Raw genomic sequence first — 16,969 nt, forward strand, 5'->3', positions numbered from 1 at the left:
CCTGAATGTCTTCTTTAGAAACATGTCTATTCACATCCTGCCCATTTTTTAAATGAGATTGTGTTTTTTTGTTATTAAGTTGTATGGGTTCTTTGTATATTTTGGATACTAACCCCTTATCAGAGATATGATGGGCATCAAAGAAGCAGTTCTTAATGGTTGTGTAAGCACTCACTATGTTTATCCTCATTGGCTTTAATGCAGAGGGAACAGGAAAAAACACCCATCTCTCAGTCTTTCCTAGGAAGGGATTTGACTGTATATGTTACAAGCTGCTGCCTGAGTATTTGGCTATTAATTAGCATGCATTTAGATGCTCACTGTAATCCTCCCAAGAGCACCAAAGACCTGATGGGCATTTCCCCACCTTATTCCTCTGGCTCACTTCAACAGTGAAACCAAGTTTCCAGTATCTCTTTTGGAAGAAGAATGTCAGAAGTATCTTCCCAGAAGGAGAATGTCCACACATCTAGTGCCCAAACCTTTATGTCTGCCACCAAAGGAATGGGCCCCCAAATCACCTAGCTCTGATAGTGAACAGGGCTTGCATTCATGGATCCCACAGGTCTATAGCAAACAAAGAAGCAGTTTTTCGACAGGTATAGGAGTAACCCCCACAGCAATACACCTGGCCTCAGCACAGAGGGAACAGAAAAAAACCACCCATATTGCAGTTTCTCCCTGGAAGGGGTTTAACTGCATGAGTTTCCAACAGCTGCCTGAGGGTCCAGCTTCTAACAAACATGTAGCAAGGTGATGACCATGATCCTCATCTTTGGGACACTAATGGCTCTTGGCATACCCTCAACCATGGGGAACCACTAAGAACAAAGACAGTGCAATGTACAATCACAGAGGTTTGAGGGGCAACCAGAAGCTCAGGCTACGCAGATTGATGAGGATCTACTCCTACATGAGACCAGCCTGTCAAGACTGGAGAAGTGACTACTTTACTTAATACATAGAAACCAACACACAGAGTCAAGGAAAATGAAGAAATGGAAATATGTTTCAAAAAAGGACAAGATAAATCTCCAGACACAGATCTTAATGAAATGGAGATAAGTGCTTCATCTGATAGTGAGTTCAAAATAACAGTCATAACAATGCTCAGCAAGGTCAGGAGAACAATAAATGTACAAAGTAAAAATTTCAGCAAAGAGGAAATATTTAAAAGTACTAAACAGACATCATGGAGTTGAAGAAAAATAACTGGGCTGAAATATTCAATACAGAGATTCAGGAGTAAATTAGATCAAGCAGAAGAAACAATCAGTGAACTCAAAGTCAGGGCAGTGGAATTCATTCAGTCAGAGGAATAAAAAGAATGAAAAAGAGTGAAGATAGCTTAAAGAACTTATGGACCAACATCAAACGGAGCAATATACACATTACAGGGATCCAGAAAGAGAAGAGAGAGAAAGGGGCAGAGAGCTTATTCAAGGAAACAATAGCTGATAATTTCCCTAATGTAAGGAATGAAACAAACATTCAGATCAAGAAGCCCAAAGAGTACTAAAAAAGATGAATCTAAAGAAACTCACACTGAAACAAATTATAATTAAGGTCAAAAGTGGAAGACAATGAAAGAACCTTAAAAGCATCAAGATTATTATTATTATAGCAGCATTCTACTGTGTATAAGAGAACCCCCATAAGACCATCAGCAGATTTTTTCAGCAGAAATTTTACAGACCAAAAGGGAATAGGATGATATATTCAAAGTGCTAAAAGAAAGAAAACGGTCAAACAGAAATACTCTACCTGGAAAAAGTTGTCCTTCAGAATTGAAGAGATAAAGGGTTTTCCAATGAAAAGCTGAAGGAGTTCAATAGCACTAGACTGGCCTTATGAGAAATGTTAAAGGGAGCTCCTCAAGCTGAAATGAAAGGGGACTATTTAGTAACATGAAAACATATGAAAATGTACAGCACACTGGTAAAGGTAAATATGGTAGGCTACCAAATAAATCTTAATAAACTTGAGAAGACTAAAATCATATCCAGTAGCTTCTCTAACCACAACAATATAAAACTAGAAATCAGTTACAAGCAGAAAATTGGAAAATACACAAATACACACTCTGGAACAACCAATAGCTCAAGGAAGAAATCTAAAGAGAAGTTTAAAAAAATCATGGGAGAAATGAAAATGGAAGCACAACATACCAAAACTTAAGGGATGCAGCAAAAGCAATTCTAAAAGGGAAGTTTATACTGATAAATGCCTACCTGCATTAGGAAAAAAGGAAGATCTTAAACAACGTATCTTTACACCTAAAGGTACTAGAAAAAGAAAAAACTAAGGCCAGAGTTAATAGAAGGAAGAAAATAAAGATCAGAGCAGGTATAAATTAAGTAGATGCCAGAAAAACAATAGAAAAGATCAATGAAACTAAAAGCTGATTTTTAAATTTTTATGTATTTATTTATGTATTTATTTATTTAGGTGGAGGGGAGTGTGAGCGTGTGTGCATGCAAATGGTGGGGAGGGACAGAATCACAAGCAGGCTCCATGCCTAGTATAAAGACCAACATGGAGCTCAATCTCACAGCCCTGAGGTTATCACCTGAACTGAAATCAAGAGTCAGATGCTTATCTGACCAAATGACCCAGGACCCCTAAAAGCTGATTTTTTGAAGAGATAAAAGTGACGAATTTAGCTAGACTAACAGTTGTGACTTTAAAAATTAGCATTTGCTAAGTAGAGCCACTGGGTATTAGATAGTGAACCTGGGTCAATAAAAGACCACAAGGGAATTGAAATAGAGAAGTTTGTTGCTCAGAGACTGTGGAAGAAGTACAAAGCACGCCTTGAGGGGCTACATGCAAAGGCCAAAGCAGTTGCAGGCAGAGAGAGTGGCAGGACTTGGGACACATGCTTTTATGAGAGTCCTAGAGTAGAGTGCTTTGGGATTCTTGATCTAAAGCCAGCTTGGCCAATTCATATAAAAAAGAGGGAGGTTTTGGCAAGCTTTACAGGGGAGCTTATCACAAGGATAATCACAAGATAATAAATGCATATTTTAAGGGGCATGTGAAGGGAAAGGCTTGTGAGGTGGAGATCTGTATCACAAGGGCCATTGGGGGAGTCATATCAGGAACTCACCTTTATTTGTGACTCTGTGAACTATTATCTAGGGGAAAACAAAGAGCCCCAGCCTTACGTTTTCAGGAGCTAATGTCAGTTTAAGGCCCCTGCAGTCCACTTGGCCAAACAAAATGGATACTCATGCAGCAATACCGTGGTGTAGTGTATCTATACTTTTAACACTAACTTAGAAAAAGGAAGACTTAAATAAAATCAGAAAAGGAAGAGGAAACGTTAAAGCTTACAACTCAGAAGTACTAAAGATTACAAGAAACTACTATGAACAATTACATTCTATATATAACAAATTATATAACCTATAAGAAATTAATAAGTTCCTAGAAGCATACAACCTACTAAGACTGAATGATGAAGAAATAGAAAATCTAAATAATCCAATAAAGAATAAGAGGTTGAATTAGTAATCAAAAATTTCTTAAGAAAGAAAAGTCTAAGACCAGTCAGTTGTCTTCAAGGGTGAATTTTGCCAAAAATTTAAAGAATTAATACCAATTCTCCTTAAACTCATCCAAAAATTAGGAGAGGAAAGAATACTTCCAAACTCATTTTACAAGGCCAACATTATATGATACCAAAGCCAAATAAAGACACTATATGAAAAGAAAATTAGAGGCCAATATCCCTGATGAACGTAGAAGCAAAAATCCTCAACAAAATATTAGCAAACCAAACTCAGCAGTACATCAAAAGGACCATACACCATGATCAAATGGGACTTATCCCCAGGATGCAAGGATGGTACAATACATGCAAAATAATAAGTATGATACATCACATTAACAAAATGAAGGATAAAAATCATATAATCATTTCAATAGATGCATAAAAATTATTTGACAAGATTCAGCATCTTTTTGATAAAAACTCTCAACTGTAGGTGGATATACTTCAAAATGATAAAGTCCATACATGACAAGCCTACAGCTAACATCGTATTCTCTGGTGAAATATTGTAAGATTTTCTTCTACAATCAGGAGCAAGACAAAGATATCCACTCTCAACAATTTTACTCAACATAGTACTAGAAGTCCTAGCCAGAGTAATCAAAGAAAAAAAAGATTGAAAAGCGTCCAAATTGGAAAGGGAGAAGTAAAATTTGCAGATGATATGATCTTATATATAGAAAACCCTAAAGGCTGAACCAAAAATAACAACAACAAAACAAAAAACCCTGTTAGAATTAATAAACCAATTCAGTAAAGTTGCAGGATATAAAATCAATATGCAAAAACCAGTTGCATTTCTATACGCTAACAATGGACTATCAGAAAGAAAAATTAAGAAAATAATTCCATTTATGATAGCTTTAAAAAGAATAAAATGCTTAGGAATAAATTTATTAATAAATTTAATAAATAAATTTTAAATAAATTTAAAATTTCATTTTAATAAATGAAAGATCTGGACACTAAAAACTATAAAACACTGGTGAAAGAAATTAAGACACAAATAAATGAAAAGATATCCCATGTTTTTCTTTTTTCTTTTCTTTTTTTTTTTTTTAAGATTTTATTTATTTATTTGACAGAGATCACAAGTAGGCCGAGAGGCAGGCAGAGAGAGAAGAGGAAGCAGGCTCCCCACTGAGCAGAGAGCCCGATGTGGGGCTTGATCCCAGGACCCTGGGATCATGACCTGAGCCGAAGGCAGAGGCTTTACCTCACTGAGCCACCCAGGTGCCCCGTCCCATGTTTTTGTATGAGAAAAATTAATGTCATCAAAATGCCCATACTACCCACAGCAATTTACAGATTTAATAAAATTTCTATTAAAATGCCAATGGCACTTTTCACAGAAAAACAATTCCAAAATTTGTTTGGAACCACAAAAGATCTCAAATAGCCAAAGCAATCTCGAGAAAGAACAAAGCCGGAGGCATCACATTTCTTGATCAAACTGCATGATAAAGCTATGGTAATCAAAACAGTATGGTAGTAGCATAAACACAGACATATAGATTAATGGAACAGAATGGAAAGCACAGAAATAAACCCATGTGTCTTTGATCAATTAATTTTAACAAAGGAACTAACTGTATAAAATGGGGAAAGGCAAGTCTCTTCAGTTAGTTTTGCTCTATCCTGTTTTCTGCTATCCATAAGTAGAGCATTCCTATGACATTTTATTAGCTAAATGGCATAAGTTAAAGAAGCAATTACCATTAATTTTTATGAAAAAAAAAATCAAGTCTTCCCAGACCCCCAAAATAACCTCTCTTAAGCTTTTCTGATCCCTAGGACACATCTTGCTAATGGATGCACAAAATAAATCAAGGTAAAACACAAATACTCATAGACATAGATCAAAGCTATGGCAGCTTGATGCTGAGATGCTGAGTATAGTTCTGGGAAAGGTGCTTGGCAGGGCACTGCTCAGGCTATGAGATTCATCTATGATGGCTTGTGCAAAACAAACGCTGAACACTACTTTGGCTTTTCATCTTTTTTATAAATGCAAAAATCCTCTTTGGATGTTTTTTGTTTGTTTTTTGTGGGTCTTTTTGTTGTTGTTTGTGAAAACAAGTACTAATGTAGAACTTTTGTAACAAAGAAGTGGCATAATGTGAACTTTTGAAAAACAGGGGACACCTGTTCTCCATGCTGACGAATAAAACTGGACACCAATCTTACACCGTACACAATAATCAACTCAAGATGGATTAAAGAATTGAAAGTAAGACCTAAAATCATGAAACTCCTAGAGAAAGCATAGGAGGTAAGCTCCTTAACATCAGCCTTTGGCAATAAGTTTTTGGATTTGACAGCAAAAACAAAGGCAACAAAAGCAAAAATAAACAAGTGGGACTACATCAACCTAAAATATTTCCATACAGCAAAGGAAACTATAAACAATAAAATTAAAAAGTAATGCATGGTAAGGAAGAGAATATGCGCAAACATAATGGGTTAATATTCAAAATATACGAAGAGCTCATACAACTCAATAGCATGCATAAATAAATAAATAAATAAATAAGATGAGCAAAGACCCTGAATAGATTTACTTTATGAAGACATACAACTAGCAAATAGGAACAGGCTGAAGTAATCAACATCACTAATCATCAGGGAAATGCAAATCAAAGTCACAATAAGATATTCCCTCACACCTGTTAGATTGTCTATTATGAAAAAAGACAAGAGAAAACAAATGATCTGCTCACAGGTTTTTGCAGCTTAGGTAATATTACATGGATCAGGAGATTCACCCAATTGGGCCCAGAAAATTACAGAACCATAGAGATAATAAAATAGATGTTTTAAGCTACTATGTTTGGGGGTGGTTTGCCATGCAGTCATGAATAACAATAACCTACATTGCTTTTCCTTCGTTCCTTTATTTCTTTGTATTCATCTCTTTCTCAAATAGTCATAGCATCTTTTAGTCAAAACAGATTTAATTCAGTTGAAATCTCATTTTATTTTCTATTTTTAAATTTTATTTTGAAAATTATAACATAGGTTCTCTCCAGTTAGAACCAAAGCTATGTGTAAAAGAATAATTTCCATCCATTCTACTCCTTGGTCCCTTGAGCCCTGGTGGTAGTATGTGTTGCTCCTGTCATCGGTTACCATGTAACTACTCAGACTAAGTAAATTACCTTCACTGCCTCTGTTGCATTTGTGAAAGCATCATGAGATTTGAGGGTGGCCAATTTATGGTGACTGTCAGCTGTACACTCATTATTGACCAAAACATTCCCATAGGTGGTCATAGGAAGCATAAATGTTTAGAAAGCTTGGATTATGGCAGAAGGCAGTAGCTACTGTAATAAGGAACATTATTTTGGACAAATGCAAATTAAAATTCTGTAACAGAATGAATTGAAAAAAAAAGTAGCTATACATTTGGGAAAACATAGTCCTCATAAAAATATATATCTAAACCAAATTTTCTTCCAAAGACTTGTTTTATCACTTTAATATCACTGCATTTATAATGTACATGTTACTTCTTCTAGTTATTAATTTTCTATTTACTAATGCATTCAACCTATACTTACTAAGTTCCTTACCTGTGAAAAAAGTGAGTGAGAAAGTATTAGTTTAATGAGACAGGTAGACAAAAAATCAAAATTCAATTTAAGTACTAAACTAAAATGGAATAAGATAAAGGATACTTTATAATGAAGGCAGCCTGAGAGATTAAGGGAAATTCCCTGGGATGAAATGACTCAGATGGCAGCCAAGTCTTGAAAGATCAAAGACTTTCCTACCCATCTTAGTCTTTAGTCCACAGTCTCCATGCCAGGGTTCATCAGGCAGGGCAAATATTTATTGAACATGTTTGCAAGGCTCTGGCCTTGGTCCCCGATGAGTCAGCACTTCTCTCTCTCTCTCTGAACAAGAATGAGTCCTGACTCATGAAGAGAGATTCTACACCCACTCAGAGCTCATCCAGTGGCTCAGGAAGGATTGTAGCTGTCAGACCATGAGGACTGAGTATTCCTAACTTTAGTTTTGTCTAGTGACCAAGAAGAGAATTATTTAGTCAACTTTGTTTTCTACACATCTCCAACCCACTGCACCCCAATATTTCTCTTTTATTGAGTAATCAATAAACCTTTTCTTTCTCTCAACCTAACGTAGCTACTTATCATAAGCCCTGTTAGACCTTTTGCTTTTACTTTCAGTATTTCGGTCTTGAGGTAAGACTGGTAGCATTGCATCTGGTTGGTTTTTATATTACTGGAACAATATTTTTTTCTCTACCCTCTATGGGTTCTTCTGCCATTTTTCAATCATCAGATTCTTAGAATGCTAATGATCTCATAAATTCCATACCAGTCCTAGCCAAAGAAAATCGGCCATCTATGGTCATCAGTCTTGATCACCACCATGAAGTAGGGGGGTGAGATTCCCAGTTTCACCAAAGAATTACTAGGCACCCTCTTCTTTCAGTACTTCTTGACTGCTGAGCCTGTTGAAAGTTTCTCTCGAGACTAACTTCCCTGGATCATTCATTTTCTAGGAGGATAAGACTCAACACCATCTAGTCTCTAAGTCCCAAATTGGCAGCCTGCAGGGCAAATTTAACCAGCAGATAGATTTTGCTTGGTGTTCATTAAACATTTTGAGTAAGGAGATTTATAAAACTTAGAGTTCACATAAAAATCTGAACTTCTAGGTTCTTTGGAAAAGTCAGAAGAGGGGCACCTGGGTGACTCGGTGGGTTAAAGCCTCTGCCTTCGGCTCAGGTTATGATCTCAGGGTCCTGGGATGGAGCCCTACATCCGGCTCTCTGCTCAGCAGGGAGCCTGCTTCCTCCTCTCTCTCTCTCTCTCTCTGCATGCCTCTCCACCTACTTGTAATCTCTGTCAAATAAATAAATAAAATCTTAAAAAAAAAAAAAAGAAAGAAAAGTCAGAAGACTTTGGCATAATTAATCCCATAACGAATTAGGAATATTTGTTGTGGGCTAATAGCTACTTCCAAAATAGAGACCTGTGTTTTCCACCTCACCTTAGCCCACCAAGTGAACTGCACTTTGAGTTTTTGCATTTCCTGAACTACTAGCCCAACTCCTTCATTTCTCAGAAAATGAAACTAAGATCCAGAGAGACCTCAAGATTTTCCAGGGCTTAGAGTTGGTTGTATAACCAGATCCAGAGCTTGAACATGGGTCTTTTTGCCCCACTCTCTACTTCAAAGTGCTCTCTTTCTCTCTTTTTTACACCCAGAAGCAACTGGTCACCAATGACTGCTTTAGGCTAGAGTCCTAGCAAGTGCTGCTGAAAAGCCAAATAACATCAGACTCTAAGCCCAGAGTAATCATGACTCAAGTCTTACCATATGGATTTTGGAAGAGGTTTGTTTGTTTTAGCATTTTTTTTTTCACCCAATACCTCTTTTCTTTTCTGTGGCACATTGTAGCAGGTGGCTGTGAAAGTAAAAGCAAATGTTTTTCTGGTCCTTGTACGCCTATGTCCCACGAGAGGACATGTACTTCCTCTTCACAATGACTTCTGGTGAGCTTGATGTGGAAAGCCCACTTGAAATATCATGTCAGTGTCACAGATGGATTTTATGACACAGATGCAGTAGATTTTCATTTTATCTTTGAGCTTGGTGGGGCCTGGTTAACACAGATTATTATATACTCATAATTGTGAACTTCCTTCCGATAAAACATCCTGTCAGTTCTTAGGGAGTAGACACTTTTCTGAGAGGTGAGATGGAGTTTTAACCACAGAGCCCTCCTTCACACCAGCCGGGAGCATAGCAGAGTTCCGAGAGATAAGCTTGTCCTCTTATCTCAACCTGTGGGTGAGTTGTTACAAGTCTTACTTGTTCCCTGGGAAGCTAACAGAAAAATAATTCTTTCTATTTTTAATGAATGAGAGGCCCCTCCCAACAAAAGCATGAAAACTACAGATTGGCTAGAGCCTGTTTTTTATAACCCTTTCCTTCCCCCAAGCCTTGGCCGGGACCTCACAATGAGGTGCTTTGTGAGCCTCAAGCCAAGGTTGACTTGGCACCTCTGTCTCAGAGAGCATGTGCAGACTGTGTGTGACAGGCTCCCAGGGAAGCCACTTCCCACATGTGCTCCTCTGGTCCTCTCATTGGTGTTCGGGAGCAGGAGGTTGGTTCCTCCCGGTGAGCTGGGTGCTATGACAGATTAGACTTCTGTGCAAGAGAATAAATCCTGCACATTGGATGTACTGCTTTAGACTCAAAGACCTCTTGGGACCTGATGTTGTAAGGTAAGCAGCGCTTTGCCACATTTCTTGAACTTTGAAACTGTGAATGTAATTTGAGGACGTTCCTTGAAACTCTTTGTTGTTTAATGTGAAACTTTAACATGCCGCCTTTCCTGCTGCCTTTAAGAATAACAGCTCACTGTCAAACACACACACGCGCGTGTGCACACACACACACACACACACAAGCCACTGCTTAAAAAAAGAAAAAAAAATTCTTCCATAATGAAATAATCATGTCGATTTGTTTTACTTTTCAACTTGTATGGAAGTGTCCAGGATGGGCTGGGTTTTCTCTCTGCTTTCAGAATAATCAGTGTCCTTTAAAACGGGATCAAATTATCTTTACCACTTGAAAATGGGTGTGCGCAGGATTAATTCTGTAGAGAGAAAAGCCCAGTAGAATTGCAACCAAATGTCAGTCCAGGTCTGTGGGTCTTTATCCCAAGTGTGGCTGGGTGCTTGCTAAGGCCCAGGAGGGGATTGGAGAAACCCGTGGCCACCATTGTGTTAGTGCTGCTCTGCAAGACCTGGGAAATCTGCTGGGGACAGGTGTTGCTGTGCACAGACCAGGTCCTTGTGAGTGTGGCCAACTAAATCGGGAAGCTGGAAGTTAGTACAGTGCAGACTAGGAACCGGTGGTTTGTCAGGCATAAAATGATGCAGAGCAAGTTCAATAACATGTAAGGCAGTTATGTGTCTCATGTTCATGAAATCCGATCTTTTCGTGGAAATTTACAAGAATTTTAATGTTTTTGTTCAAGTTTGACCAGATTCTAAGGCTTTGCCTATAGTTCTGTAAATAATCTATTTCTAAGAGGGCAACACTGTAAAAGATTTCTCTGTTGTAGGGAGAAATGATGCTAACTAAATCTTCTTTCTGTGTTCTGGAGACCATTCAGGAGAAGACCTCCCCTGTATTCACACTGTTTCTTTCAAATCTTTGTCCAGATGTTTCTCCTACTTTCCTACTTTGCCTTTATCTCTTCCTTGGGGATTAAGTTCCTGTGGGCATCTTAAACCTCCCCTGAGGTCCCCAAGCCCCTTCCGGCGCCCTTCTCACAGACAGCACCAACGTGCTTCCACACGAAGCATTCAGAGTCTTGCTCATAGTTGTTTTTCTCACTCTGGATAGTGGTTTACCTTGATCTATCAGCCCCCACGTCACAGTCCTGGGACACAGGTTGCCTCCAGTTTATAGGCTGAGAAGGTGAGGCCCAGAGGGGCTAGGACACCCCACCTAAAGTCTGAAGGAGCAGTAGTGGATGGGGGGTTTGCTGGCCTGGATGTCATCTCCCCTCCCCCAGGCTTTCTCCCTTCCAGGACGAAGCCACCTCACCTGGATCCAGGTATTTCCATGCATCTACCCTTTGAACTGCATTACTGATTAGCTGCACACAGTTGCGGCGAGGTACTCCTTCACTCCCAGGACCAGAATGTGGAAGCTACCTTTGGTCTGGGGAGAAGAAAATCTCCCCACCAGGCATGCAGTGGGGGGGTCTCTGGAACCAAGAGGGCTATCTGAGGAGTTTTCTCCTCCTCTTGTTGCTCCATTTCTTGCTCGTCTGGGCACACATTTTTAAAACAGCTCAAGCAAAAAAAAAAAAAAAAAGGTGAAGATTCCTAAGGAAATGAAGCTGGGGTTGTTTACTTTCTGCAGCCAGGACACCCAGGATGCTAGTCTCAGAAGGATAAGCAGTGGGCTTGGATTAGCATTCCAGTGTGCCATTGCCTCACAGAAAGAGATATTTTTAACTCCACAACATTTCTACACATCTGCAATCCAAGTACCCCAAACATGAGAATAAATATTTAGGCAGTGTGTTAGCTTCATTAACTGGACCCTATCTCAGAGCTGGAATTCTTTTTCTTGTTCTAATAAAATTTAAAAGAACAAAAAAGGAGGTGGCAGGGGCGGGGGGAATGGGCGGAAACAGAGGTAAAATGTATTGCCTCTGGCAGTTCAGGAAAAAAGGGCCTAACCAGAGACCTGAAAAAAATTTTTTTTAAAGATTTCTCTGTTTCTTTTATCAAAGATGACATCTCTCCATTGAAAGATTCACTCAGGTTCTTGTGTTTTTCATCTTTGACGGTCCTGGGTCTTTTCCTCATAGTTGTGCTCAGATAGAAATGCTCACATGGCAGTTTCCGAAAGGTAGACAAAGGCACTGGAATTCTAGGAGCTAGGAATAAGAATTCTCTATCATTCTAACAACCAAACCCTGAGGAAATCTCCACCATCCTAGAACGTACATTTAGTCTCACTTGTCTCTAGAGCTAATAGTTTCCTTTATTTTTGTTATTCTTACTTTTAATTCTTTGCTGAATGAAGGAGTAGGAAATTAGCTGCGGTGATTTCACGACCCATCTGAAACACATTCCTTCAGTCATTCTGTAGGTTTTCACTGAGAATCCACGGGCACAGAAGTCTGTTGAACAAACACTGAGAGAGATGTGATTATTGTGTTTTAAACAAACCCTAGGAAGGCTACGACAACAACCTAAAATTTAAGGATTCGGACTGGATCCTTTTACAGAGAAGATAGAAAATAATTACAATATTTTGTTTTATGTAATACAGTACATTACACAAAATCATATAAAGTGCAACCTATCACCTATTTCCTGAAGTAGCACTTAGAAGGCTCGAGGAGAGTTAGCTAGCAACTCACAGGAGCTTTTGGTGACTCCTGTATACCTTCCCTCACAGACAACCCGAAGTACAGACCAAGAGGGAAGAGCAGGGCCAAGCAGCAATTACAGCCCCTGGAACACACTGATTTCTAAAATAATAGTAATAACAGTAAGATGGGTCAAGAGAAAATAACATGAGAAAACTATGGACTGGGAGAATATTAAATGTATGTCATACTCTTGAATTCATTCTGTAGGGACACGGGAGGGTGAAGAAATTGAGCAATTTCCTTGAGAATAGGTCAGTGTAAAGTACTCGGAACAGGGTGCTTGGACAGCCTTCGAGCTGAGTTGATCAACATATATTTCTAAGTAGGAGGTTGTTCCTGACTGGTGTCTTCAGACAGTTTCAAGAAGAACTTATACGTACTGCTAAACTTTCCCAAGCTGGCAAGATTCTAAAATGGATTTTTTTTTTTTAAGATTTTATTTATTTGTTTGACAGAGAGAGATCACAAGTAGGCAGAGAGGCAGGCAGAGAGAGGGGGGAAAGCAGGCTCCCCGCTGAGCAGAGAGCCCGATGCGGGGCTCGATCCCAGGACACTGGGATCATGACCTGAGCTGAGGACAGAGATTTAACCCACTGAGCCACACAGGCACCCCTCTAAAATGGATTATTAAAGGAAGGATTTGCAGAGTATCCAAAGGAAATGCCACTGGATCCCTGGAAACCAGGATAGATTCACTTAAAGGGAAATCATCAGGATAGTCGTATTTTTTTTTCCCCTAATGTATTACTGGCTTGATCGATGGTAGCATGTATTTAGCCAAAAGTAATTTGGTCAAAAGCAAATTGGTCAACACAACAAATCAGTTGAAAATTAGTATCTTCCATCATTATACATTCAAGTATGAGTGATAAAGCATGGGACGGCTTTATAGCACTTTAAGTATCTTTAAACACTCTTTTACAGTTTCCAGAATTCATCTTCAAACACTGTGTTTACACAGTGAAAAGTTTTACACTGTGAAAAGTTTTAACAGTTAAGGAATTGCTTAGGGAACAAGAATCCAACAAAAGGAGCTAAATACTTGAAATGACTAGAGTGATTGAACAATTTGCTACAGTTGTGATTTATGTATTATTTTAGACTTTTTAAGCAACATATGCTTATTATGGAAAATTATAATACAAACCAGAACAAATTTTTAAAGATGATCCCACTTAATACTGTCAACCGATGACCGCACATTAATGTATGACAGTCTTTCATATGCATTTCCTATGACTACATATGATATTTTACCTACCATATGGTATTTGGAACTTAGCATATTTAAAAAAAATCCATCAGTTGTTGGACACTTGCATTCTTCTAATTAATTGCTACAGTTAGTCTGCATTATAAGCAATGCTTGATAGGAACAACTGGATGGAAATGAATTAGAAATTTTAAAAAATCAAACTATTGAGAAAAAAACAAAATATTGACCAAATATATAAAGTACAAAATGGATCACAATTCTATCCAATAGTACACAAAAATGACCAACTTTGAAACCACACTGATTGGCATTATTCTTCTTTATCTAGATCATTGTTTTGAGAAAATTGTCTTCTTGACCAAATTGCTTTTTGTCAAATTGCTTTTAGCCAAATTAAATCTGGCCAAATTAGAAGGAAACAATAGTTCAAGGAAATACAACAGACAAAATGCTCATGAACTTCTGTGGGGCATTGTGTAATTTCTTCATGATATAATTGGAGACAAGATTAAGAAATATGAGCTGAGTTAATGCAATTAAGCAGATTATTAACTGATTGAATGAACGTACTTACAGAGTGCTTCTTAGCAACTGGTGGGGGAGTGTCTGATGGTTTATAAAAAACTCCGTTCTTAGTCCTATCCTAATAAATACTTTTGTCAGTGTTTTGGATAAATGTATGTTAAACAGATCTCTGGATATAAAGCCAAAAGGAATTAATACATTAGTATGTTCACATCATCAAAATCCAAACAAACAACCTTAACAGGTTGGAATAATGATCTGAATTTTCCTAGACTATTTAACAGGGGAAGTATAAGATTATTTACTTTGACATAAAGGTAAATGCTAAAGTACCCTTTGGAAGAACCTGTACTTACAAAATAAGACTTTTGGATTCTGGTTGATGGTAAATTCCATGTGGTATAAACAAATAAGTTGATATGATTTTTGGTGACATTTTTAGAAGCATAGGGGAGGAGTGCAAGTGGAAAATGCTATACCAAACCCTAGCTCTAGTACAAGCTTTTCATCATTGTCCCATCCCTGGTGTGACTTCCATTGCTTCTGAGTACACATGTCATCCTCGAACTACCCTCAAACCCTGGAGTCCAAATGATGGGTCAATCCAGATGATGACCTCAAGACTTTCCACTCCAAAAGATCTATTTATTTCAATGCTACTGAGGCATCTGTGAGTGAATATGGAGAGGAGGTTAGTACTTAACCTAGCAGGAGTTATCTTCGAGTCTCTACAAGATTGAGAATAATGATTAGATTTTTTAAAGATTTTATTTATTTATTTGACAAAGAGAGATCACAAGCAGACAGAGCAACAGGCAGAGAGAAGGGGGGAAGCAGGCTCCCCACTGAGCAGAGAGCCCGATGCGGGGCTCAATGCGGGGCTCGATCCTAGGACCCTGAGATCGTGACCTGAGCTTGCCCCACGGAGCCACCCAGTGCCCCAGTGATTAGATTTTTTTAACAAAGTGTGGTTGGACAGTTAGGACCCTGCAGGGACAGTCATAGAAGAAAATATTCTTCATATCATGACAGTTAATGAGCATTAAGATTCTGACTGGAATGGAGCAAGCTGAGGAGGTCTAGAAGTACTGTGTGAGGTTCAGGAGATGATGTGTAACACACCAGCTAAACCCAGGCATGAGAGGCTTGATGAAGTATGAGTGCACTCTGAAATGATTTAAAGACTCAGGAGAAAATGGAAACCATCCATGATCTGGTCTCTTCCTCCTGTCCCACTCCTAGGACTAGGTTTATGTACTTGGGAGAGGTTTCTGTATTCCTTTTGATTTGTTTCTACAAGAGTTGCTTTCTTGAGCCTGTGCTCTTTTGACCAATCTGCACCTGCTGATTATTGGCTTGAGGCTGTCTTCAGTTCTTGTCTGCAAGTGATTCTCAGCAGGCTGTGATTTCCATTGCTCTTAAACCAGTGTCCCTGGAAGGAAGGCAATACCTAGTATGGTTTCAAGCAGAGGCTTAGGGTTAGATCCAGACCCTGCCACTTGCCAGCTTTGAGAAATGCACTTAAGTTTTATCAGTCTGTTTCTTCATGGGTAAAAATAAAATCATAATAGTATTAACAAGTTAGGGCTGTCATGAGAATTAAATAAACTCATGCATGGTAAACCACTTAGCATACTGACTGGAAAATTCAATTAGATTTTAAATTGCTATTGTTGCTGCTTTTTAACTATCCTTGATATCAAACCAACCTTGTATACCCTCTGGGGATGACCAAATACTGATGTAAAGTAGCACAGTGGCTTTTGGGGCTAGAAACAACTACAAGAACTAGCCAATTATTACCATAATAAAAGGTAGGACCCAGACAGCTTCAACAAAATAAGGTATTCAGACAGAAGAAGGACTAACAATGAGCATACTTTCCACTCACCTCATCACTCACGGTCCCTGGAATATTCTTTACAGTCTCCAACTGGAACATATCATCATAAGCATAGAATGAACCTCTTTCATATAAGAAGACCTAGTCCTATTCATGGGAGGTTATATTACCAATACTTCATAGAGAGAAATTTTTTTTCTGAAATTTTAAGAGACTAGAACCCTAAGCCCTCCTGTACCTTGCAATCCAACTTGAACAATTATTAACCCATAACCAATCTTGTTCTATCTGTACACTCCCATGGTGCCCACCTAAGATATTTTTGTGATATGAATCCAAGACATCGTTATTTCATCTATAAATATTTCAGTTTGTGCAGATTTGGTTTTAATATTTTACTACCCCCCCCCCGCCAGGGGACATTTTTGATGGATATTTGAAACATTTAAGTCCAAAGTATTTCAGAGCAGTAATTATTCAGCATCCATTAAAAAGGATAATTTTTAATGGATTACATGAAAAATTTTTTTCATGTAATGAAGAGTTATTTTCATGTAATGAAGAGTGAAGAGTTATCAAGCTCTTTTCACATTTTTGCATATCAGAAATTGGGATGAATTTTACAGTTGATGGCAACTTGTAGTTTAATCGAGTGATACTTTTCTTTCTTCATATAAAATCTCATGGTCTATCTCAGAGAATGATGTCTTAGAAATGAAGAAATGCAACAGCTGGGAAGATATATGGGCACACCCCCCCCCCAAAACTACATGTTTAACTGCCTACTTATCCAGTTTCCTGTACATATCTATATAAATAAGAAAATGAAAATAAATTTAAATTAAGTTAATTCCGTAAGTTCTGAGAGGGCAAGGTAAGTATTTCTGA

At 38.2% G+C, this 16,969-nt stretch overlaps 1 protein-coding gene across 2 annotated transcripts in view; it reads left to right on the forward strand.

Moving 5' to 3' along the window:
- The first annotated feature begins 9,717 nt into the window (after window positions 1-9,717).
- Window positions 9,718-16,969, forward strand: part of STARD13 (StAR related lipid transfer domain containing 13) — a 516,117-nt gene continuing 508,865 nt past the window's right edge. For both annotated transcript variants that reach the window (XM_080798625.1, XM_080798627.1), the window contains exon 1: window positions 9,718-9,816. The gene's annotated coding sequence lies outside the window, so the exon portion shown is untranslated. The remainder of the gene's footprint in view (window positions 9,817-16,969) is intronic.

This window comes from Martes martes (genome assembly GCF_963455335.1).
Source record: "Martes martes genome assembly, chromosome: 3".
Classification (NCBI taxonomy): domain Eukaryota; kingdom Metazoa; phylum Chordata; class Mammalia; order Carnivora; family Mustelidae; genus Martes; species Martes martes.